Source organism: Triticum aestivum, chromosome 6A, assembly GCF_018294505.1.
Source record: "Triticum aestivum cultivar Chinese Spring chromosome 6A, IWGSC CS RefSeq v2.1, whole genome shotgun sequence".
NCBI classification, from domain to species: domain Eukaryota; kingdom Viridiplantae; phylum Streptophyta; class Magnoliopsida; order Poales; family Poaceae; genus Triticum; species Triticum aestivum.
The window spans coordinates 413,978,378-414,002,734 of record NC_057809.1 but is presented as its reverse complement, the minus strand read 5'-3'; positions in this window follow the sequence as shown (position 1 = coordinate 414,002,734).

The following is a 24,357-nucleotide window of genomic DNA, read 5'->3' as shown; positions in this document are numbered from 1 at the left end:
GACGCCCGGGCAGTCGAGGGGGGCACGCATGCAGAGTGGAGGTGGCCGGCGTGTGGCTGCGCGCGCCGGGCATGCGCCGTCATCCTGGGAGGGGAGGAAGACGACAGAGGAGGAGTCGGTGGTGGGCTGGGCCGCCTGGTGGGCTGGCTCTGGTGGGCGGCACAGGTAAGCCACGTAAAGCTCTTTCTCTCTGTTATTTCCTGTTTTCTATTTTTTTGCAACTTTGTGGCTTTATTTAAAATACTAAAACTAACTCAAAAATCATGAAACTGCTCAAAGCCACTATTTGGAATATATCCAACAGTAAACATTTCAGTTTATGATTCTTTGGACATTTAAAATATTTTATAGCATTTAAATGCCCAAATGCAAATACTATATGATTTAATTCAGTGACCCTCTTTTGTCCTAGAAAAGTGTGCACCATTTTTTTCACAGGTTCTAGACCAAGGCAAAGATGATGAACATTTTAGAAGGGCATTTTGGGTTCAGTGAAAACGATTTTATTTGGACCCTAGTTGAAATTCATTTGCTGCTAGGGTTTATCAGCCCCCATTTCAAAGTTTCATAAAATTTAGACATGATGCAAGGAGGTAAATGCAAAGGCAGGCAAGGCCTGGACTTGGGCTGTGACATTATCGCGCAGTCCTCCAGTGAGGCCAAGCCTAAATCGTTAGCGAACAAAGGTGTTATACACATACCCCGTTCCTCTCCTGTGAACAGGGAACATCTAAAATGTATGCTTTTTGCAGCTCGGTGCACAATCTTTCTCAACAATCATCTTCCTCATGAGATGTTCTCCCAGAGATGATGGAAAGCGAGACACCTCCACCAGTCTCCTCGCCCAATAAGGCGGGTGACTTCGAGGTGTCATCCCGGAGGGTCTCTCCTGATGCGCAAGTGATGCGAGGGAATACGAAAACACGAACTGAAGATGATACTTTGGTAGCCCAGGGTCCAGGGGCCAACAATAAAAGCCCCGGACTGTCCGGCTTTCAGCCGGAGACAACTCTAGGGGCAAATGAATGAATCCCTTTGAAGAGGCGTCGTGCTGCTACGGCTGCTTCCGGAGACCCAGAAACTTCGGATATATTGACGAACATGCTGCGACAGGCGTCCGTCTCCGAAGACCATCGTACCTTAATGGGTACGGTGGTTAAAAAGGTCCTGTCCGCGAAAAGCGGATTGAATGAGGCCTTCATGAGCCTGCTAAGAGGTTTCAAGGTTTGTGCTGTAATGCTTTCAATTGTGTTTTATTCACAAAATACTCCTATGTATAGATAGTAGCCCCTGAGACTCTGATGGGCTTCCCAAGGGAGGCAATCAGAGGATCAAAAATATTTATCTAGGGAATAATCTGACTACTTGGAACACAGGCTATTACCTCCCCTACAACCGCCTTATCCGCGGAGGTTGCAGATCTGCAACGAAAGATTGATGAGGCGGATGATGACATCATGCTGATCAACAGGAGTCTTAACGAGGCGCAAGGTATTTTTTTGGGTCAGCCAGTATATTTATGCATGATAACATGAGCATGAAGCTGGAATTGTATACTGAGACATGCATAACTACAGATGGTGCTGCCGCGGTGGAGGCCTTTCAAGCTGAGCTTGTCCTTGCCAAGGAACAAACCTGGATGAGTAATTTGGCTGCCCATAAGGTGGCTGAAGAGTTAAAAACCAAACAAGTTGTTCGGCGCCAGTGTGAGGAAAGAATTACTACCATGGCGCGCAAGCTGGAGGAGACCACCGTCTAGTGCGAATTCTTTGAGAAGGATAACAAGGCCAAAGCAGTCGATCTCGACAAGGCCTTACAAGAGGTGAAAGAAGCACAGTCTGAGTCTAGAGCAGCTCGGGAAGAGATCTGGCAAGCTGGGGAGATAGCAGCTGGTAAGCCTTTCTTGTTAAAGACGAAGTTCGTAGATTTGAAGTATTCCTCGCTTAACCAAATATGGAGTTCTCCGGACACCTTTTTGGACATGCCGAAGAGTGCCTCCGATGCGTTGCAATTTTACCAAGTGCAGGAAGGTTGTGCCACGGAGAAGCTTTTTTGGTCACAGTTCAACGTGCCAAAGCGCAGTTGTTACTGAATGAACAGATGGCCCAGTGGGCCGAGCTCCACAGGATATCTGGCTCCCCCATGAAGGACGTCATAGTCTAGTTGTGGCCTACTGAGCCCATTCTGAATAGTTACTTCGGTTTGGTGCGGCGGCTTGTGGATGCGGTGCTGCGTATCGACGCCATTAAGGGTTCAACGTGCATTGCAGGTGCACGGATGGGCTTTGTCCGTGTCAAAACATACTGGGCCAAGATGAAGGCCACTGACGTTGCAGCAAGGAGTCCCCTGAAGGGTAAGGACCATCACGCACCCGAACATTATTTTGAGGACGCCTTAGAGGGTGCCCGCTTGATAGAGGGTCAGTGCTTGAAAGATATGATATTTGAATGAAATATATTGAATTGTAAAAGACAGTATGATGATAATATTATGATTTTTGCTTAAAATCTTTTGGTTCCTCCTATGCGGCCATTTTCGCATGATCTGTAAGTTTTCCAGTCGTCGGCTTCAGCCCCCACGTGGGAATACGGGGTGTTCGGAAATGCACTTGATCACTATTAACCCAACGTCTTGGTCCATGAAGGAGGTGTCAATGCGGTGAACGAGGCAATCGGACTATAGGGCGTTAACACTTTCACTTAGCCATATGAGTTTTATGGTGGGTCTACGATATAAACCCTAGTATGTACGTTATTATCCCAATGTGGTGCATTTACATGTATGACCTAAAGAAAGGTCCTTAGTGTAACATGGAGGGGATCGCGAAAGATTCCGATAAGTCATCGAGTGGTTGACCAGCTCTCGCCACATCATGAGTAGTCAGTTTTCGGCTTTCTCTACTGAGGTGCTCGCCTGGGAAAACTAGGGCGAAATCATAGTAGTTCTCCCTTTACTACCTTAGCCAATAGAGCGGAACGTAAGGTAGCAAGCACAGGAGCCAGGCAACCCAACTATTGACCCAAGACATGATTCGGAGCTGATGCATATAAGGCCAAACTCACGACGCCGAAGTATGCTATAAACTTGTTCGGACTTATTGGAAATTTATTTTGTTCCCATATCGAGCCCCTGGCGGGGCGTGTGAAATAACACAACGAGCAAAATACAGTTTTTTAGAGAAAAGTGAATATGGGATATAGATTATATTCACTAGAACTTGAGTGACATGCCAATCATTATTTTGTATATAATAACGCCATGACCCTGGCTATGTGACATGCCAAGGGTCGATGGCTGAGGTAGAAGGCACTTTACAGGCTCACAAAATAGAGAGTACGGTCTAAAAAAGTTTTTTTGGACCTCCTGCCGCACGTCTGTGCCGCCTTTCCTCGATGAAGGGGCTCCTTAAAGGGAGTAACGTTTGGGTGAATGTACAAACTGGAACTCCGATGGATTCAGTGATATGACCAGCCTACGAGTCACCTATGATAAAGTATAATGAAAAAAGAAAAAGTGGTCAGAAAACAATTGAAAAAGGGGGTTATAGCAGTACTAGTAGGCCCGTCCGTATTATGCCTCCGCTGATGCCCATGGTATTTTAAGTGCATAGTTATTTATGTGCGGTATAGATTTCACAGGTTTGTCCTCAACTGGATCTTCTTTCTCGTCGTCGTTAGTTATCTTAGGTGTATCCACCATGTATACGTTGTAGGAAGAGGTGGCTGTCCAGCGTTCGGAAAACGGCGGGTCTTGGCCTGGCTCCTCATCGACATCGGCGTCCATACCGTCGATGTCTTCAAAGCCGTAGTCCAGCGTGTCGGTTAAGTCTTCGACAGTGTGTATGAAGTGAGCGGTAGGTGGGAAGCAGTTATCAATCTCCAGTTCGAACCGGATACAGTTTGGCTGTGAGCCCCCCGCTAAGGATAGTGCTCTTAACGACTTTAGCACGTCGCCCAGGGGCGAATGCCGGAAGATGTCTGCGGCGCTGAATTAAGCGATCGATGACCGATCATGCTCGATATGCGCGGACGCGCATAGTTCAGAACCTGTAGCCTGAGACAGGTCCATAGTTCTGGTAACATAGATGTCATTTGAAGTTAAGTCTGTGTGCGGCTCCAACGCCGCTGAGTCCGTGGCTTTTGCGGTGGGGTTGAGCTTCCCGTCTTCAGATGGCGCGATCTGCTCCGGATCTATGGTTGAAGCAGCTACAGGTACTATCTCCTGCGTATGGACCGATGACAGATTTAAGTCATGTTCATCGCGATGGCAGGGAGCGGCTGCCATGGTCTCGAATCCGTCGAAGATCAAGTCTCCACGGATATCTGCAACGTAGTTCAAGCTTCCACATCTGATCTGGTGGCCAGGGGCGTAGCTTTCAATCTGCTCCAGATGGCCAAGCGAGTTGGCCCGTAGTGCGAAGCCGCCGAACACAAAGATCTGTCTGGGGAGGAAGACTTCCCCTTGGACAGCATTGTCGTAGATGATTGAAGGAGCCATCAAACCTTTTGGGGACGTCACAGTGGAACTCTCAATGAAAGCACCAATGTCGTTGTCAAAACCGGTGGATCTCGGGTAGGGGGTCCCAAACTGTGCGTCTAGGATCGATGGTAACAGGAGACGGGGGACACAATGTCTACCCAGGTTCGGGCCCTCTCTATGGAGGTAATACCCTACTTCCTGCTTGATTGATCTTGATGAATATGAGTATTACAAGAGTTGATCTACCACGAGATCATAATGGCTAAACCCTAAAAGTCTAACCTGACTATGATTATGAGGATCTATCTATGGACCTAGCCCTCCGGTTTATATAGACACATGAGGGATCTAGGGTTACACAAGGTCGGTTACAGAGAAAGGAATCTTCATAGTTGGTCGCCAAGCTTGCCTTCCACGCCAAGGAGAGTCCTATCCGGACACGGGTAGAGTCTTCGGTCTATGTATCTATACGGCCCATCAGTCCGGCCCATATCCAATATATTGGACACTCGAGGACCCCTTAGTCCAGGACTCCCTCAGAGGGTACGGAGAGAAAGACATCGAGTGTGTCTGAGCGAGGCACAGAGACACAACATTTGAGAGAGAAACCAATTGATAGAGTAAGATCAGATCGAGTTGTCACCCTTCTGCTGTCATTGTTGGGGAGGTGGGGAGGGGGAGGGAGAGAAAGACGTATCGAGAGTGTGCGCGGTAGGCACAGATGCACAACTAGCGAGTGTGTGTGTATGTGTGTGTGTTTGAGAGAGAAGCAATAGATAGATTACTATCAAGATTGAGGTGCCACACTACTCCTTCGGTGTCGGGTAGTGTGTGTGTGTGTGTGTGTGTGTGTGTGTGTGTGTTTGTGTGTTTGAGAGAGCCAGTAGATAGATTAGTATCAAGATCGAGGTGTCACCCTACTCCTTCAGTGTCGGGAAGTGTGTGTGGGGGTGTGGGGGGGGGGCAATGACACTTAGATATAGGGAGAAGGAGTTTGTGTGACACATATCTATATTAAGGGATAGGTAGATACCATGTGTGCGAGGCATACTTAAAGCATAATGGAGATAAACAAACGGTATGCATGCAAGTGCCAGAAAAATGAAGCGAGAAACAATGTCTACGCGCGCGTGTGTGTGTGAGAGAGAGCGAAATCTCAAAACAAAAGGTGCTCTACTGGAATCCCATTATATGTATTCATATGGTTCTGGAACTTGAGTTAACCTTAGGCATATGTGTGAGAGACATAATTATACTTTGAGACATTAGTGGCGGTGGTGGGTGGGCGGAATTGAAGGGGTGGGCGTGTTCGACAGAGAGAGTGTGTGTGTTTCTTGTAGGACGGGGTAGAAATACGAAGTCTAACCTTGACGGAGGGAGAGAAATACACAAAGTGCGCGCGTGTGATTTCGATGCCCACGGAGAAATGAGATATGTATGCGTGTGAGAGAGATTGCACAATTCATTCACGTATCACTATCTAGTGATCGTGGACGTGCATCGCTTGAACATAAATCAATATCTACTGTGTATCATGGCCAAAGATATAATATCGATTCAACGCTATAAGATTGGACACTCACATATCACATTTTTCTCTTTCTAAATAATCCTTTTCAATTGTGCATACCAAAGTTATAGTGATGTTTCTTCAAACAACCAATGTAGCTATCATGTACATGCACCATTGTTAGTCTTGCATTCAAATTCATTTGTCTTGGATGATTTAAGGTTCTATTATGAAGTAATATATGTAATATTCATATATGAATTCAACGGGTACACAATTTATGAAATGGAGGCTATGTAATAATATGAGGTAACACTTTTAAGTAGCGGACTACAATATCCATTTCTTTTGTGGGACTACAATAAACATGTCAATGCATTATGTTTAAAGTAAATAACCAATGGCACTAAATTATCTATTTACACGAGAAATACAGAGGCTGGGCTTTTGATCCCTTTTTTGTGAACGTGCCTCTACACCCGTACAATTGGCCGCGCCCGTGTGAACGTCCAAGTTATCGGTGCATGATCCCGAGTTAGTGTCTTTTTCTGGGTGGACGTCACACCAGTTATTAAATACTGAGGCGTGCCCCCTGTACACATTCTCGCATGACCTTCCGGCTAGCACTGTCCAAAATTAGTTGAAACTAGATACGAATGATCCCGGGGGCGGCAAAATCTCCCACCTGCTTCTAAAATTTCCGCCACCTGGTCTTTAGCATGCGAAATTACCCCTTTATCCTTGGTGCACGGAGAACAACAGTTACAATACCACCCTGATCTACATAATTGGTCGGGGCTACTTTGGTAACTTCCGGTTCCCCCCACCACACGACACCCCCATTTCCTCTCACCCTCCTGCAACAATGACTAACTCCACAACACCAGAGCATCTTACATCATGTCGTCAGTATTTCATCGGCCTATCTACCCCTCCCCTCTCGAAACCCTAGACTGCTCATCCACCGGCGTACCAGAGCCCATTCACTGCCAGCGGTGTCCAGCTCACTAGATCTGCTTCTATGGCCGCATCTATCCCTCCCACCTCCCCTAGAAACAAGTAGACCACTCATCTACCACTGTACCACAGTCCATTCAGTGTCGGCCTTGTCCATGACACCAGATCTATTTCGCCGGTACTGTCGTCAACCGCAGCGCATCTGCTGCGGCTCCTTCATACTCCCCACCGGAGATGCTTCGTCCACACTGTTGGCGTTCTGGGACCGAGGGTGCCCAGACTTGCCTGCCTGCGGCCCATGGCGTGGCTCCATCAACGGCCTGGTATGGCCCAGCTTCAGCAGCAACAACTGAAGACCCTCGCGAGGGGCAAGCCTTGCAAGGCGGACGACACCAGGACCTCCCTGGGGGCAGCCTCGCTAGGCTGGCTCCCGAGGAGCAGAGATGTCTATGCGGGGTGCACCTCGCGAGGTTCACATGACGTGATCCATGACGACCAAGGCCAGGCGGGCGCCAGCAGGCACAGTGTACCAGTTTCCTCTTTGGTACGAAGGAGGCAAGCGCAGGCACGGGGTCCCGAGGCATCAGGCAAAGGTTTCCATATCGGTGCAACAAGACCAAGCCCGCCAGGATGGCAGGACGGAGGTCATCGCAGAGCCCACTACAGTGTCACCACCAGAGCCTTTGCAGGCGAAGACTACGTTTGTCAGGATAACTTGTACTAGTTGTCTTCCTTCAAATTTGGCCGTTGTGGGATTGAGGGAGTCTTGAACTAAGGGGTCCTCGGACGTCCGGCCTGTTATCCATGGGCCGGACTGATGGGCTGTGAAGACATGAAGACCGAAGACTGCATCGTGTGCGGATTGGACTCTACTTGGCATGGAAGGCAAGCTTGGCACCAAAGATTCCTTCTTATGTAACCGACTCCATGTAAACCCTAGATACCCTCGGTGTCTATATAAACCGGAGGGGATAGTCCGGAAAGGACAACGCATATACTCATTACCATACCCATATTCATAGGCTAGACGTCTAGGGTTTAGCCATTACGATATCATGGTAGATCAACTCTTGTAATACTCATATCCATCAAGATCAATCAAGCAGGAAGTAGGGTATTACCTCCATAGAGAGGGCTCGAACCTGGGTAAACATCGTGTCCCCTGTCTCCTGTTACCATCGATCCTAGACGCATAGTTCGGGACCCCCTACCCGAGATCCGCCGGTTTTGACACCGACATTGGTGCTTTCATTGAGAGTTCCACTGTGCCGTCGACAAGAGGCTCGATGGCCCCTTCAATCGTCAATAATGACGCTGTCCAAAGAGGAACCTTCCTCCCCGGACAGATCTTCGTATTCGGCACATGATGTTTGACACCGACACGATGTTCCACTGTGCTTGCCTTCCCCGGACAGATCTTCGTATTTGACACCGACAGGGATCCCTTCCCGCCAACATTTGGGAAGAGGACCAAGGCCACTATAAATACGACTTAGCCACCACATAGCGGGGGGGGGGGGGATGATTCAGACCATCTTCTCACCCACCATCTCATTAAGCTCAAGAACACCCCACCTCCTGAGGCTGTTCGTCCTCTGTACTGGTTCATCCTCCCTCGAGGTAATCCACCACAAAGCAGGAGTAGGGTTTTACACCGCAAGGTTGCCCAAACCAGGATAAATCTCTGTGTCTCTTGTCCCTTGGGTTCGTTGATCTAGGCCGTGGGATCATTTAGCGAGCGCGCTGGGGAGAGAGTGTTATTCATGCGCACCCCAGAGTTCGAACCTCTCAAGGGTCTGCGGAGCCCTGAATCCGACATTTGGCGTGCCAGGTAGGGGTGCGCCGAAGCCTCTCTTCTGTTATTAGTTCGCCATCCCTGCGGCTCTGATGGCTGCCAGTTCGAGGGTTAAGGCCGAGCATTGGGCTGCCTGGCCCACCCGGGAGGCGCCGTCCGCTCAAGAAGACCTCAACTCCATGCTCTAGGCGACACGTACACCTCCCAACACCGCCGGACGCGGGTTGCGCGGGTCGGTGCCGTATGCCCTCGAACTGTGGCGCACGCATGCCACCATGCGATCTTCGGGCTATGCTGCATCGACGGCACCGCACACCCAGCAGGAGCATGCGAGCATGCGAGCCGCATTCATCATGGCATGGGAGCTGCTACGGTGCAGGTTGGCGTATAGCGGCCGCGACGGGCTGCTGGAGCACATCGCCGAACTGCTCGACATTGCTTGCAGGGGTACGACGCCCTTCTTCTACTTACCCACGCCTCAGGTCATGGTAGAGGCGCACGTGAGGCCCAGACGGGCTCGCGCGCCTCCCGGAGCGTTGGGGGGACCCGACGACATCAGCATCGTCCTCGGCGCAGCACGTCCTGCCATGACGGCGCCACCTCAAGGAATAACAAGTGCTGTCGGTCCCCTATGAGGCCATGCCGGGATGCTCAGCGCCCACCAAGGCCACGCGCCACGGCCGGAGGCCCAAGGCATGGGACACCCAAGCAACGGCTCCGGCACGGCGGCCATGGACGCCTACGTGCCCCGCATGATAGATCTGGAGTGCACACTAGGAGAAGGCCCCATTTCGTTCCCCGAGCCAGGATGGGAAGGTGGAACGCCCGAGACTAGGGTCTTGCACGAGCTGCCCTGAGGCTTCAATGACCCCTTCAACGACGACGACAGCAGGGTACAACCGGTGACTCGGGAGCATGCTTACGCTAACCTTGGGCTGCAGGTGAACCAGGTCGCAGCAGCGGCCGGGGGCCCCGAGTCGGTGGCCCCCTCCCAGCAGGAGTGGCGCACTAGGGGCTGCGTGGGAGGGGCCAGGAGAAAGGGCCTCCCTCACGCCGCATGGAGCGAGGCGCTGCACGGAGGTAGGTCCTCTGCTAGAGGAGGTGCCGGCGAGCCCTTTCCCCCTGGCAGAGGGCCCGAGGTCGCCGAGGGCGCCGCTAGTGTCCCTCTTGCCCCTTGGTCTCGTCCTGGTTTCCGGATGCCCCAATGGTGGTCGGGGGTGGCACAGGGCGGGGCCCTCGCCTGTGAAGGTTTCCGCTCGTGACACTCTCACGTAATAATGAGTGGGGCTGTACACGCCCCGGAGTCCCTAGAGCGCCGCACCTCAGCCTTGGGGGCTCCCGCCCACGTCCAAGTGGAAGCACCATGCTCCGTGCTGGCTATCGACACTGTCCACCAATGACTATGCTCACATCTAGTGAAAGCACTTAGCTCCGCGCTGGTGGGAAGACTTCAAGACTTGCTAGGTGCCGGACGCGGCCGATTGCTTTTGTCCCCTTTTCTGTAACTCGATTCGCCGCCTTTTCGACTAAGACTTGAAGTTCTTTTCGTCATCTAAAGTCGGGGGAGTGTTTCTCTGGTTTCTGTTGGTTTTATTGTGTTTTAGTTGTGTGCCCTGTTTTTAAGGCTCGCACCCCGACCCTCCGGCTCGGGGGCTGGTTGGCAGACCGCGCCAGGCGTGTCTGGACAACCAGGGCAGGACCCCCTCGGGGCAAAAGTCTATGCGCCGCAAGATTGCTGCGTACACATCCTGCCACGGTCTACAGGACGCTCCTAGCGCGACATTCTCGGACGGATCCATAGGCTCCTCAGGAGGCCCAGAGCCCGCGAGCTCCTGAGGGCTAGCCTCAGGAGAAAGGCACGCCAACAACCTCAGAACCCATTCAAGGCCTGCTAGCATCGAGATAAGTCACAGCGACAACCCTGCTCAAGGGCTCACAAGCTCGCAAAAGCACGTTTCAGGTCTGGCTTAGAAGGAAAACAAAACATTAATTTACATACACAAGGGGCTCCCCCTACCAAATGCTCTCACGCCCTGCGGGGCCGTGTCCAAGTCTTTGCGTGCAGGTTCCAGCGAAGGAATGCAGGCCTAACTGGATGTGTTGCTCACAACATCGCCCTGGTCGCTCTCATACGCACTGCTAGCGCTGTCACTAGCGCCATCTTCGTGGTCGTCGACCACGCCATCTTTGTCCGCTGCGACCACCACCACGTTGTCCTCGGTGGCGAACACCCTGACCAAAGCGTCCACGTGAATGTCCACCCAATGCGACGGGTTGTCCCGGATATCCCCGGGTACTGGGGCTATGGCGGCATCAATGTCGATGTGGGGGTCGAAGTTCTCAAGATGACTGAAGACGCGTGAGAACGCGCGCCCAAGGAGGCCCCGACTCCTCTCCCTGACAAGCTCGTGGGCCCTCACGGCCTAGTCCTCTAGGCGCATCATGACTTCGGTAAAGAAGCGGAGGTGGCTGGCATAATCTTCCACATGGGAATGAGGGATGCTCTCCTCGCAGATGACGCCCAGTGTTCGGTTGGCCCTCACCCTGAGGGCCTGGATCATGGGGGCGTGCTCTTGCTGCAGCGTCTGCCGACAGCATGCCTCCTCCCTGTTTGGCTTCGCGAGGGATGCGGCGTTATCAATCTGCTGTTGGAGCAAGAGCAAGTCAGCTCGCGTGGAGGTCAGGTCATCTTGGGCAGAGGTTTGGGCAGCCGTAGCAGCCCTCTTGCACTTCTCCGCCTTGTTCAGCCTTGTCTTGAGGACGATGGTCCTGCCGTCAGCTTCGGCCTCCAGGAACTTCAACTTTAGGTCGTACTCATTGGCAAGTTCTGCATGAGCCTTCGTCGCCCTTCGGTCAACCTCCTCCTGGACCTTGGCTTCACATGCAGTGACGACATCCACAGCCATGGCCACGTGGCGCTCCCTCGTCTCCGGCCACTCAAGCTCGAGGCTGCGCTCCGAGGCCTCCAACATTAGCGCCTCCTCACACCTCTGGATATCCTTCTCCTTGGAAGGCTTCCCCTCATTGACGCCAAGACGGCCCTGCGTGCCTCGACCTATTGCTCGAGGGTAGCATTCAAGGCCTGGAGCTCCCGTTTGTGCTCCGCGGCGACCTCGCGGCGGTGATTAGCCTCCCTGTTCTCGTCCAAGGCCCGGGCGCTACCCTCGCGTGAGGTTGCAAGGGACACCTCGGCCTTTGCACTGGCGCGCTCATGCTGAAGATGCCCAAGGTTGATGGCCACCTTCAACCGATGCCACTCGTCCGCCAGCCGAAGGCCCTCTGTCTCAAGGCGGGCATCAACATCGACAAGCTCTTCCCCAAGCAGCTTAGCGCACCCATCGCCTCCCGGAAGAGCTCGTGGCGGACAGCGTAGCGCCTACGCTCAAGCTCAAACGCGCGGCCGGGTCCATCCTATGCGCCAGGAATCGTCGGGGAAGCTTGAGGTGGCTTGCTTGCTCCTGGCAGGGGGGTGGAGGCCGGCGCCTTCCCCGCCACCTTTTGGGCCTCGGCAGAGGCGCTGCAGTGCAAGGCCTCACAGCTTGAAGATGAAGCCAGGGCTGAGGTCGCCCAGCTGCGGGCGATGACCAATGGAAGAGCCCTCGGCACGCCTTCAGGACCCTAGATAGGACCATGAAGGAGGGACGGCAAGAATGCAGGATCAAGACCCCCAGTCGGCGCATCCTCCTCAGGAACGGGCCCCGAGCCGCGTGCAGCGGTCCAGCGAGGAGGGCTTAGGATCAATGGCGAGCCAATGACTGGCGGAGGCCGCTCCTCAGGAGATCTCACCGCTCCAACCGAAGGGATCCTGAGGGCCCATGGTTAGAAAATGATACATCACTCAGGGAATCACAAAGAGGAGGTACTTACTCGTCTATGGCAATGTACTTCCTTTGCTTCAACGGTCTGTAGGCCTTACCACTGCAGCTTGGAGATCCCTTCCTCTTGCGGAGTGCTTCGAAGTTCAGGCGGAGCTGACCAAAGCCCGGAGCGCGGCCGTTTGCACCCGAGGCATTTGTTGGGGCCTCGGGGGTGGTGACCTCGGGAGCATCAGGCCGCGGTGGTTCCTCAGCCCCTGCCTCAGGACTGTCAGCCAGAGCCTCGAAGGCTTCCACCTCTGGAGCCTCGGACCGCACCAGCCTCCCGACTGTCCCGCCAGGGCGGCTCACCCGAGCCTCAGGAGCGGCCACCTCAAGAGCCTTGTCCAACGTTGCTCGTTCAGCAACCACCTCGTTGGCATCCAGCGGCATCCGCCCCCATGCATCCACCTCCGGGGTGCATGCCGCGGTGGCGGCAGGCAGAGGAACTAGAAGGACGGGGTTCTCGCGTGACCCTTCAAGGCCGGCCGGGCGTAGCCCCCATTCATCGAAAAGGGGCATCTGCCTCACGAGCTCCACCTTGTTTGAGCAGCAGTACAAGAGGCAACCCTCCTTCAACAAATTGGCAGGCGCCGGGTCGCCCGTCCGCAGCTCGTATACTGTCCGCGGCACTTTGGAGGGAAGTGCTGGAACATGAAGCCTCATGGGGTCCCTGCAGCCGGAGAAGGTCCATATCGACTAAGAGTGACACCGGAGCGGAGCAATGCGGCACCGGACGAACTCCTTCACCACCATGGATGCTATCACCCCGAGATCCTTCAGCCTGGCCAGCTGGCGCCACACATGGGCGAGCCGCTGGTCGACAAGCCTCGCATGCCCCAGCCAGAGCTAGGAGTGGCCGGTGCCCATGGGAGCAAGAGCAAGGGGCAGAGCACGCCAACATCCATGAACACCCACCACTTCCGAAACCCGCCTACGACTGGTGAGAGCTCAAATTCAATCCCCAAGTCGGCCATTGCCGCTACAGCATGGAAAGTCACGCACCTTGACCACCGGCGGCCATCGGTCAGGTGAAGAGAGAAGAAATGGTGAAACAAGGCCACGAAGGGACAATGCCCACCATGGCCTCGCAGACAAAGGCGAAGATGGAGAGGAGAATGATGGATTGGGGATCCAGATGCAGTGCATGGATTTGGTAATGCGAGAGAGCAGCATTGAAGAAATCAGAGAAAGGGGTAATCAGGCCGGCACAGAGGGCATGGACATGGATGGGGATCTCAGTGGTTGTCATACCAACCATGGGGCGAGAAGCAGGCCGGGCCAGCGTCGGCCCCCATTCATTGGAATTGGAGGCGAGCGCTGGTCGAACCATGTCCAACCCTTCCTGATTAACCACCACCGACCGCTCAATGGCGGGCTCGAAGGCCGGCGGTGATTCTGCCGGAGCACAGGTTTTCCCCTTTCCCTTCTTCTTTGGGCGCGGCGCCATAGCGACAAGGAGGACCGATGCCGAGGTCAGACCAGGGAAGGAAGCCTCTATCTCTCCGAAAGGCGAAGAAGCCAGGGGAACACACATCAAGGCGATGAGAGCGGGGATGTGTTGGCAACGGCGACCGCCAGGTCGGCGAATATCAAGGTTGCGTGGGGAAGTGGGGGCGCCCACGTCCCATCAATTTCCACACATCAACCGAGGCCGCGGGCGGTTGGGGCCCGCGGCGCTCCGCACTCCCCCTTTGACTTAGCCTTGAAGCCAAGTTTGACCGTGCCATGGGCCCGGGGGCTACTATCGGTGTTCTGGGACGAGGGGTACCCAGACTTGCCTGCATGCGGCCTATGGCGTGGCTCCATCAACGGTTTGGTACGACCCAGCTTCAGCAGAAACAACTCAAGACCCTCGCGAGGGGCCAAGCCTCGTGAGGCGGATGACACCAAGACCTCCATGGGGACAGCCTCGCTAGGCTGGCTCCCAAGGAGCGGAGATATCTATGCAGGCTGCACCTCGCGAGGTTCCCATGATGTGAGCCATTACGACCAAGCCCAGGGGGGCGCCAGCGGGTGCAGTGTACCAGTTTCCTCTTTGGTGTGAAGGAGGCAAGCACAGGCATGGGGTCCTGAGGCATCAGGCAAAGGTTTCCATATCGGTGCAACAAGACCAAGACCGCTAGGACGGCGGGACGGAGGTCATCGCGGAGCCCACTACAGCGTCACCATGAGAGCCTTTGCAGGCGAAGACTATTTTTGTCAGGATAACTTGTACTAGTTGTCTCCCTTCAAATTTGGCCGTTGTGGGATCCCTTCCCGCCAACATTTGGGAAGAGGACCAAGGCCACTATAAATAGGACTTAGCCACCACATAGCAGGGGGGCATGATTCAGACCATCTTCTCACCCACCAGCTCATTGAGCTCAAGAACACCTCACCTCCTGAGGCTGTTCATCCTCTGTACTAGTTCATCCTTAGCCCCTCGAGGCAATCCACCACAAAGCTGGAGTAGGGTATTAGACCGCAAGGTGGCCCGAACCAGGATAATTCTGTGTGTCCCTTGTCCATTGGGTTCGTCGAGCTAGGCCATGGGATCGTTTAGCGAGCGCGCTGGGGAGAGAGTGTTCTTCGTGCGCACCCCAGAGTTCTGCAGAGCCCTGAATCCGACACACACCCCCTGGAGCCGCCCCACCGACGCCCCCATCGACAGCCTCTGATAACCCACAAGTATAGGTGTTCGCAACAATTTTCGAGGGTAGAGTATTCAACCCAAATTTATAGATTCGACACAAGGGGATCCAAAGAATATTTGAAGGTATTAACAGCTGAGTTGTCAATTCAACCACACTTGGAGATTAATTATCTACAGCAAAGTGATCAGTAGCAAAGTAATACGATAGTTTTGATAATAGTAGCAGCAGCAATGGTAACGGTAATAGTGATAGCAGTAATTTTGTAGCAAGTGTAACAGTGATGATAGCAGTAGTAACTTAGCAAGAACAATATAAGATAAATACGTAGGTATTGGATCAGTGACTTGTTGGATGATATTCACCATGAGATAGTTATAACCTAGGGCGATACGGCACTAGCTCCAGTTCGTCAATATAATGTAGGCATGTATTTCGTAAATAGTCATACGTGCTTATGGAAAGAATTTGCATGACATCTTTTGTCCTACCCTCCCGTGGCAGCGGGGTCCTATTGGAAACTAAGGGGTATTAAGGCCTCCTTTTAATAGAGAACTAGAACAAAGCATTAACACATAGTGAATACATGAACTCCTCAAACTACGGTCATCACCGGGAGTGGTCCTGACTATTGTCACTCCAGGGTTGCCGGATCATAACACGTAGTAGGTGACTATAACTTGCAAGATCGGATCTAGAACATGGATATAATGGTGATAACATAAACGGTTCAAATCTGAAATCATGGCACCCGTGCCTAAAGTAACAAGCATTAAGCATGGCAAAGTCATAGCAACATCAATCTAAGAACATAGTGGATACTAGGGATCAAGCCCTAACAAAACTAACGCGATTACATGATGACTCTCATCCAACTCCTCACCGACCAGCGAGCCTACGAAGGAATTACTCACTCCTGGTAGGGAGCATCATGGAATTGGTGATGGAGAAGGGTTGGTGATGACGAAGAACGAAGATCCCCCTCTCCGGAGCCCCAAACGGACTCCAGATCTAGCCTCTCAATGAAGAACAGGAGGGAGGCTCCGTCTCATGGATCGCGATAATTCTTTCTCCCTAACTTTTTCAATAAAAATAGGATTTTATAGCATCAATTTTAGGGTTTGTGGGGCCAGTAGGGGGGGACCCCACCTGGGCGTGCCAGGAGAGGGGGGCGTCCCCTGCTGGGTTGTGCCCACCCAGGTGCCTGTAACACCCCGAATGTAACTTTCCCAATTTGTACTCCAACTCTTGCCGTTTTCGGCGTTAAGTTATATTTATTTTCTTGGGTTCGGGTCTTTGTCTCCGTGTGTTGTTGTCGTTGTCATGCATCTCATATCATGTCATCATGTGCATTGCATTTGCATACGTGTTCATCTCAGGCATTCGAGCATTTCCCCGTTGTCCGTTTTGCATTCCGGCGCTTCATTCTCCTCCGGTGGTCATTTCTAGCTTTCTTTCATGTGTGGGGATTAAACATTTCCGGTTTGGACCGAGACTTTCCATGCGGCCTTGGTTTACTACCGGTAGACCGCCTGTCAAGTTTCGTACCATTTGGACTTCGTTTGATACTCCAACGGTTAACCGAGGGACCGAAAAGGCCTCGTGTGTGTTGCAGCCCAACACCCCTGCAATTTGGCCCAAAACCCACCGAAACCTTCTCCATCACCTAGAGCGTTCGATCACGATCGCGTGGCCGAAAACCGCACCTCATTTGGACTCTCCTAGCTCCCTCTATGCCTATATATAGACCCCTTCCCCGAAATCCGGATCCCCCTCGTCAAAACCCTAGATCCACCCCTCACGCGCGCCGGACATTGTCTGCCGGCGCCGGACACGCCACCGCCAGCCCCCCGTCGCCGGCCGCCGCCACCGGTCTTCGCCGCCGCCTCGGGAGCCTCGCCGGAGCCGCCTCCCCGCCCCTCCCTGCCTCCCCTCCGACCGGATCCGGGCTGGGGCCGGCCCGATCCGGCCATCCCGCGACGTCCCCGGCCACCAACGAGCTCGCCGGAGCTACAGTGCGCGCCGCCGCCTCGGTTCGCGCGCCGGGTCAAACCCTAGATCTGGAGGGTGATTTTTTTTTCTGTAAGTCCCGAAATTGCAGATCCAAGTGCTCCTGTTCAAAGCCCCGTAACTTGGCATGCGTAGCTCCGATTCATGCATATAGCATATCAAAATGTTCATCTCAGAGAGTACATCATTTCATTCCATTGCATCATTTTCATTTGAGTTCATCTTGATGCCCGAAATGCTGTTAGAAGAGGGCTACTTGAGATAATTGACAGATCTGCTACTCCGTTTAGGTTTTGTCATTTTTGCCATGATTAATGTGTGCATGATATGCCCTGATGCTCTACATATGTTTTGTTAAGGGTTTTGTCATCTTTCCAGAGGTGCAACCCATGTATTTTTGTGATGTGTGTGGTGACTAGTGCAAGCTTGCAAAGTGGTGCACTTGCTAATTCTGTTTGCAGGGACTTAGCAATTCCACTAAGTCCTTGAGCTGTTTATCTCATGATGCCATATGTTCATGTTGTTTCCTAGTGATCCGTGCCACTTTCGAGGATGATCAGTAAGGATGTTTTGTTAATATTGTAGTGCTCTATCCATCCATGTCTTTGTTTGCAATTATGGAGCAACCTAGCTTGAGTCAATCGAGCTCTACTTTTGCTACTTTGTGAATCTAGGCAGATTGTCAACTTGTTAACAATTTTGCCGGTGATGTTGTAGTTGACCCGTGCATGCTGTGTTATTTTTCTTGCCATGTCTAGCTTGCATTTTGTGCCTTCTTGATGGATGTATGCTTGTCTTGCCATTACTTGCACCGTAGTGAGTGCATCGAGCTCGTAAACATGCCTACTTGAGTTATGTTTCATCATGTGCCAGTTTTCACTAAGTCTGAAAACTGATTGTGTTTTTGCTATGTTCACATGCTTGCAATTGTATTTTCTGATCCCTTTTGGCTCAAGGTCACTAAGGGACTTTTGTTAAGCTCTTTGAGTAGCTCCATGCCATGCTTTACTTTGCCATGTTCAGGTCCTGTAGCATGTAGTTTTGTTGCTCCGAAGAGTGCTACCTGATATGAAATTCCAGACAAGTGTTAATTTCACTAAGTCTGAGATTTGTTTGTCATATGCATTTTTGCCATGCTTGTTTGAACCGAGACTTGCCATGCGGCCTTAGTTTACTACCGGTAGACCGCCTGTCAAGTTTCGTACCATTTGGACTTCGTTTGATACTCCAACGGTTAACCGAGGGACCAAAAAGGCCTCGTGTGTGTTGCAGCCCAACACCCCTCCAATTTGGCTCAAAACCCACCTAAACCTTCTCCATCATCTAGAGCGTTCGATCACGATCGCGTGGCCGAAAACCGCAACTCATTTGGATTCTCCTAGCTCCCTCTATGCCTATATATAGACCCCTTCCCCGAAATCCGGATCCCCCTCATCAAAACCCTAGATCCACCTCTCACGCGCGCCGGACATTGTCTGCCGGCGCCGGACACGCCGCCGCCAGCCCCCCGTCGCCGGCCGCCGCCACCGGTCTTCGCCGCCGCCTCGGGAGCCTCGCCGGAGCCGCCTCCCCGCCCCTCCCTGCCTCCCCTCCGACCGGATCCGGGCTGGGGCCGGCCCGATCCGGCCATCCCGCGACGTCCCCGGCCACCAACGAGCTCGCCGGAGCTACAGTGCGTGCCGCCGCCTCGGTTCGCGCGCCGGGTCAAACCCTAGATCTGGAGGGTGGTTTTTTTTCTGTAAGTCCCGAAATTGCAGATCCAAGTGCTCCTGTTCATAGCCCCGTAACTTGGCATGCGTAGCTCCGATTCATGCATATAGCATATCAAAATGTTCATCTCAGAGAGTACATCATTTCATTCCATTGCATCATTTTCATTTGAGTTCATCTTGATGCCCGAAATGCTGTTAGAAGAGGGCTACTTGAGATAATTGACAGATCTGCTACTCCGTTTAGGTTTTGTCATTTTTGCCATGATTAATGTGTGCATGATATGCCCTGATGCTCTACATATATTTTGTTAAGGGTTTTGTCATCTTTCCAGAGGTGCAACCCATGTATTTTTGTGATGTGTGTGGTGACTAGTGCAAGCTTGCAAAGTGGTGCACTTGCTAATTCTGTTTGCAGGGACTTAGCAATTCCACTAAGTCCTTGAGCTGTTTATCTCATGATGCCATATGTTCATGTTGTTTCCTAGTGATCCGTGCCACTTTCGAGGATGATCAGTAAGGATGTTTTGTTAATATTGTAGTGCTCTATCCATCCATGTCTTTGTTTGCAATTATGGAGCAACCTAGCTTGAGTCAATCGAGCTCTACTTTTGCTACTTTGTGAATCTGGGCAGATTGTCAACTTGTTAACAATTTTGCCGGTGATGTTGTAGTTGACCCGTGCATGCTGTGTTATTTTTCTTGCCATGTCTAGCTTGCATTTTGTGCCTTCTTGATGGATGTATGCTTGTCTTGCCATTACTTGCACCGTAGTGAGTGCATCGAGCTCGTAAACATGCCTACTTGAGTTATGTTTCATCATGTGCCAGTTTTCACTAAGTCTGAAAACTGATTGTGTTTTTGCTATGTTCACATGCTTGCAATTGTATTTTCTGATCCCTTTTGGCTCAAGGTCACTAAGGGACTTTTGTTAAGCTCTTTGAGTAGCTCCATGCCATGCTTTACTTTGCCATGTTCAGGTCCTGTAGCATGTAGTTTTGTTGCTCCGAAGAGTGCTACCTGATATGAAATTCCAGACAAGTGTTAATTTCACTAAGTCTGAGATTTGTTTGTCATATGCATTTTTGCCATGCTTGTTTGAACCGAGACTTGCCATGCGGCCTTAGTTTACTACCGGTAGACCGCCTGTCAAGTTTCGTACCATTTGGACTTCGTTTGATACTCCAACGGTTAACCGAGGGACCAAAAAGGCCTCGTGTGTGTTGCAGCCCAACACCCCTCCAATTTGGCTCAAAACCCACCTAAACCTTCTCCATCATCTAGAGCGTTCGATCACGATCGCGTGGCCGAAAACCGCAACTCATTTGGATTCTCCTAGCTCCCTCTATGCCTATATATAGACCCCTTCCCCGAAATCCGGATCCCCCTCATCAAAACCCTAGATCCACCCCTCACGCGCGCCGGACATTGTCTGCCGGCGCCGGACACGCCGCCGCCAGCCCCCCGTCGCCGGCCGCCGCCACCGGTCTTCGCCGCCGCCTCGGGAGCCTCGCCGGAGCCGCCTCCCCGCCCCTCCCTGCCTCCCCTCCGACCGGATCCGGGCTGGGGCCGGCCCGATCCGGCCATCCCGCGACGTCCCCGGCCACCAACGAGCTCGCCGGAGCTACAGTGCGCGCCGCCGCCTCGGTTCGCGCGCCGGGTCAAACCCTAGATCTGGAGGGTGGTTTTTTTTCTGTAAGTCCCGAAATTGCAGATCCAAGTGCTCCTGTTCATAGCCCCGTAACTTGGCATGCGTAGCTCCGATTCATGCATATAGCATATCAAAATGTTCATCTCAGAGAGTACATCATTTCATTCCATTGCATCATTTTCATTTGAGTTCATCTTGATGCCCGAAATGCTGTTAGAAGTGGGCTACTTGAGATAATTGACAGATCTGCTACTCCGTTTAGGTTTTGTCATTTTTGCCATGATTAATGTGTGCATGATATGCCCTGATGCTCTACATATGTTTTGTTAAGGGTTTTGTCATCTTTCCAGAGGTGCAACCCATGTATTTTTGTGATGTGTGTGGTGACTAGTGCAAGCTTGCAAAGTGGTGCACTTGCTAATTCTGTTTGCAGGGACTTAGCAATTCCACTAAGTCCTTGAGCTGTTTATCTCATGATGCCATATGTTCATGTTGTTTCCTAGTGATCCGTGCCACTTTCGAGGATGATCAGTAAGGATGTTTTGTTAATATTGTAGTGCTCTATCCATCCATGTCTTTGTTTGCAATTATGGAGCAACCTAGCTTGAGTCAATCGAGCTCTACTTTTGCTACTTTGTGAATCTGGGCAGATTGTCAACTTGTTAACAATTTTGCCGGTGATGTTGTAGTTGACCCGTGCATGCTGTGTTATTTTTCTTGCCATGTCTAGCTTGCATTTTGTGCCTTCTTGATGGATGTATGCTTGTCTTGCCATTACTTGCACCGTAGTGAGTGCATCGAGCTCGTAAACATGCCTACTTGAGTTATGTTTCATCATGTGCCAGTTTTCACTAAGTCTGAAAACTGATTGTGTTTTTGCTATGTTCACATGCTTGCAATTGTATTTTCTGATCCCTTTTGGCTCAAGGTCACTAAGGGACTTTTGTTAAGCTCTTTGAGTAGCTCCATGCCATGCTTTACTTTGCCATGTTCAGGTCCTGTAGCATGTAGTTTTGTTGCTCCGAAGAGTGCTACCTGATATGAAATTCCAGACAAGTGTTAATTTCACTAAGTCTGAGATTTGTTTGTCATATGCATTTTTGCCATGCTTGTTTGAACCGAGACTTGCCATGCGGCCTTAGTTTACTACCGGTAGACCGCCTGTCAAGTTTCGTACCATTTGGACTTCGTTTGATACTCCAACGGTTAACCGAGGGACCAAAAAGGCCTCGTGTGTGTTGCAGCCCAACACCCCTCCAATTTGGCTCAAAACCCACCTAAACCTTCTCCATCATCTAGAGCGTTCGATCACGATCGCGTGGCCGAAAACCGCAACTCATTTGGATTCTCCTAGCTCCCTCTATGCCTATATATAGACCCCTTCCCCGAAATCCGGATCCCCCTCATCAAAACCCTAGATCCACCCCTCACGCGCGCCGGACATTGTCTGCCGGCGCCGGACACGCCGCCGCCAGCCCCCCGTCGCCGGCCGCCGCCACCGGTCTTCGCCGCCGCCTCGGGAGCCTCGCCGGAGCCGCCTCCCCGCCCCTCCCTGCCTCCCCTCCGACCGGATCCGGGCTGGGGCCGGCCCGATCCGGCCATCCCGCGACGTCCCCGGCCACCAACGAGCTCGCCGGAGCTACAGTGCGCGCCGCCGCCTCGGTTCGCGCGCCGGGTCAAACCCTAGATCTGGAGGGTGGTTTTTTTTCTGTAAGTCCCGAAATTGCAGATCCAAGTGCTCCTGTTCATAGCCCCGTAACTTGGCATGCGTAGCTCCGATTCATGCATATAGCATATCAAAATGTTCATCTCAGAGAGTACATCATTTCATTCCATTGCATCATTTTCATTTGAGTTCATCTTGATGCCCGAAATGCTGTTAGAAGAGGGCTACTTGAGATAATTGACAGATCTGCTACTCCGTTTAGGTTTTGTCATTTTTGCCATGATTAATGTGTGCATGATATGCCCTGATGCTCTACATATATTTTGTTAAGGGTTTTGTCATCTTTCCAGAGGTGCAACCCATGTATTTTTGTGATGTGTGTGGTGACTAGTGCAAGCTTGCAAAGTGGTGCACTTGCTAATTCTGTTTGCAGGGACTTAGCAATTCCACTAAGTCCTTGAGCTGTTTATCTCATGATGCCATATGTTCATGTTGTTTCCTAGTGATCCGTGCCACTTTCGAGGATGATCAGTAAGGATGTTTTGTTAATATTGTAGTGCTCTATCCATCCATGTCTTTGTTTGCAATTATGGAGCAACCTAGCTTGAGTCAATCGAGCTCTACTTTTGCTACTTTGTGAATCTGGGCAGATTGTCAACTTGTTAACAATTTTGCCGGTGATGTTGTAGTTGACCCGTGCATGCTGTGTTATTTTTCTTGCCATGTCTAGCTTGCATTTTGTGCCTTCTTGATGGATGTATGCTTGTCTTGCCATTACTTGCACCGTAGTGAGTGCATCGAGCTCGTAAACATGCCTACTTGAGTTATGTTTCATCATGTGCCAGTTTTCACTAAGTCTGAAAACTGATTGTGTTTTTGCTATGTTCACATGCTTGCAATTGTATTTTCTGATCCCTTTTGGCTCAAGGTCACTAAGGGACTTTTGTTAAGCTCTTTGAGTAGCTCCATGCCATGCTTTACTTTGCCATGTTCAGGTCCTGTAGCATGTAGTTTTGTTGCTCCGAAGAGTGCTACCTGATATGAAATTCCAGACAAGTGTTAATTTCACTAAGTCTGAGATTTGTTTGTCATATGCATTTTTGCCATGCTTGTTTGAACCGAGACTTGCCATGCGGCCTTAGTTTACTACCGGTAGACCGCCTGTCAAGTTTCGTACCATTTGGACTTCGTTTGATACTCCAACGGTTAACCGAGGGACCAAAAAGGCCTCGTGTGTGTTGCAGCCCAACACCCCTCCAATTTGGCTCAAAACCCACCTAAACCTTCTCCATCATCTAGAGCGTTCGATCACGATCGCGTGGCCGAAAACCGCAACTCATTTGGATTCTCCTAGCTCCCTCTATGCCTATATATAGACCCCTTCCCCGAAATCCGGATCCCCCTCATCAAAACCCTAGATCCACCCCTCACGCGCGCCGGACATTGTCTGCCGGCGCCGGACACGCCGCCGCCAGCCCCCCGTCGCCGGCCGCCGCCACCGGTCTTCGCCGCCACCTCGGGAGCCTCGCCGGAGCCGCCTCCCCGCCCCTCCCTGCCTCCCCTCCGACCGGATCCGGGCTGGGGCCGGCCCGATCCGGCCATCCCGCGACGTCCCCGGCCACCAACGAGCTCGCTGGAGCTACAGTGCGCGCCGTCGCCTCGGTTCGCGCGCCGGGTCAAACCCTAGATCTGGAGGGTGGTTTTTTTTCTGTAAGTCCCGAAATTGCAGATCCAAGTGCTCCTGTTCATAGCCCCGTAACTTGGCATGCGTAGCTCCGATTCATGCATATAGCATATCAAAATGGTCATCTCAGAGAGTACATCATTTCATTCCATTGCATCATTTTCATTTGAGTTCATCTTGATGCCCGAAATGCTGTTAGAAGAGGGCTACTTGAGATAATTGACAGATCTGCTACTCCGTTTAGGTTTTGTCATTTTTGCCATGATTAATGTGTGCATGATATGCCCTGATGCTCTACATATGTTTTGTTAAGGGTTTTGTTATCTTTCCAGAGGTGCAACCCATGTATTTTTGTGATGTGTGTGGTGACTAGTGCAAGCTTGCAAAGTGGTGCACTTGTTAATTCTGT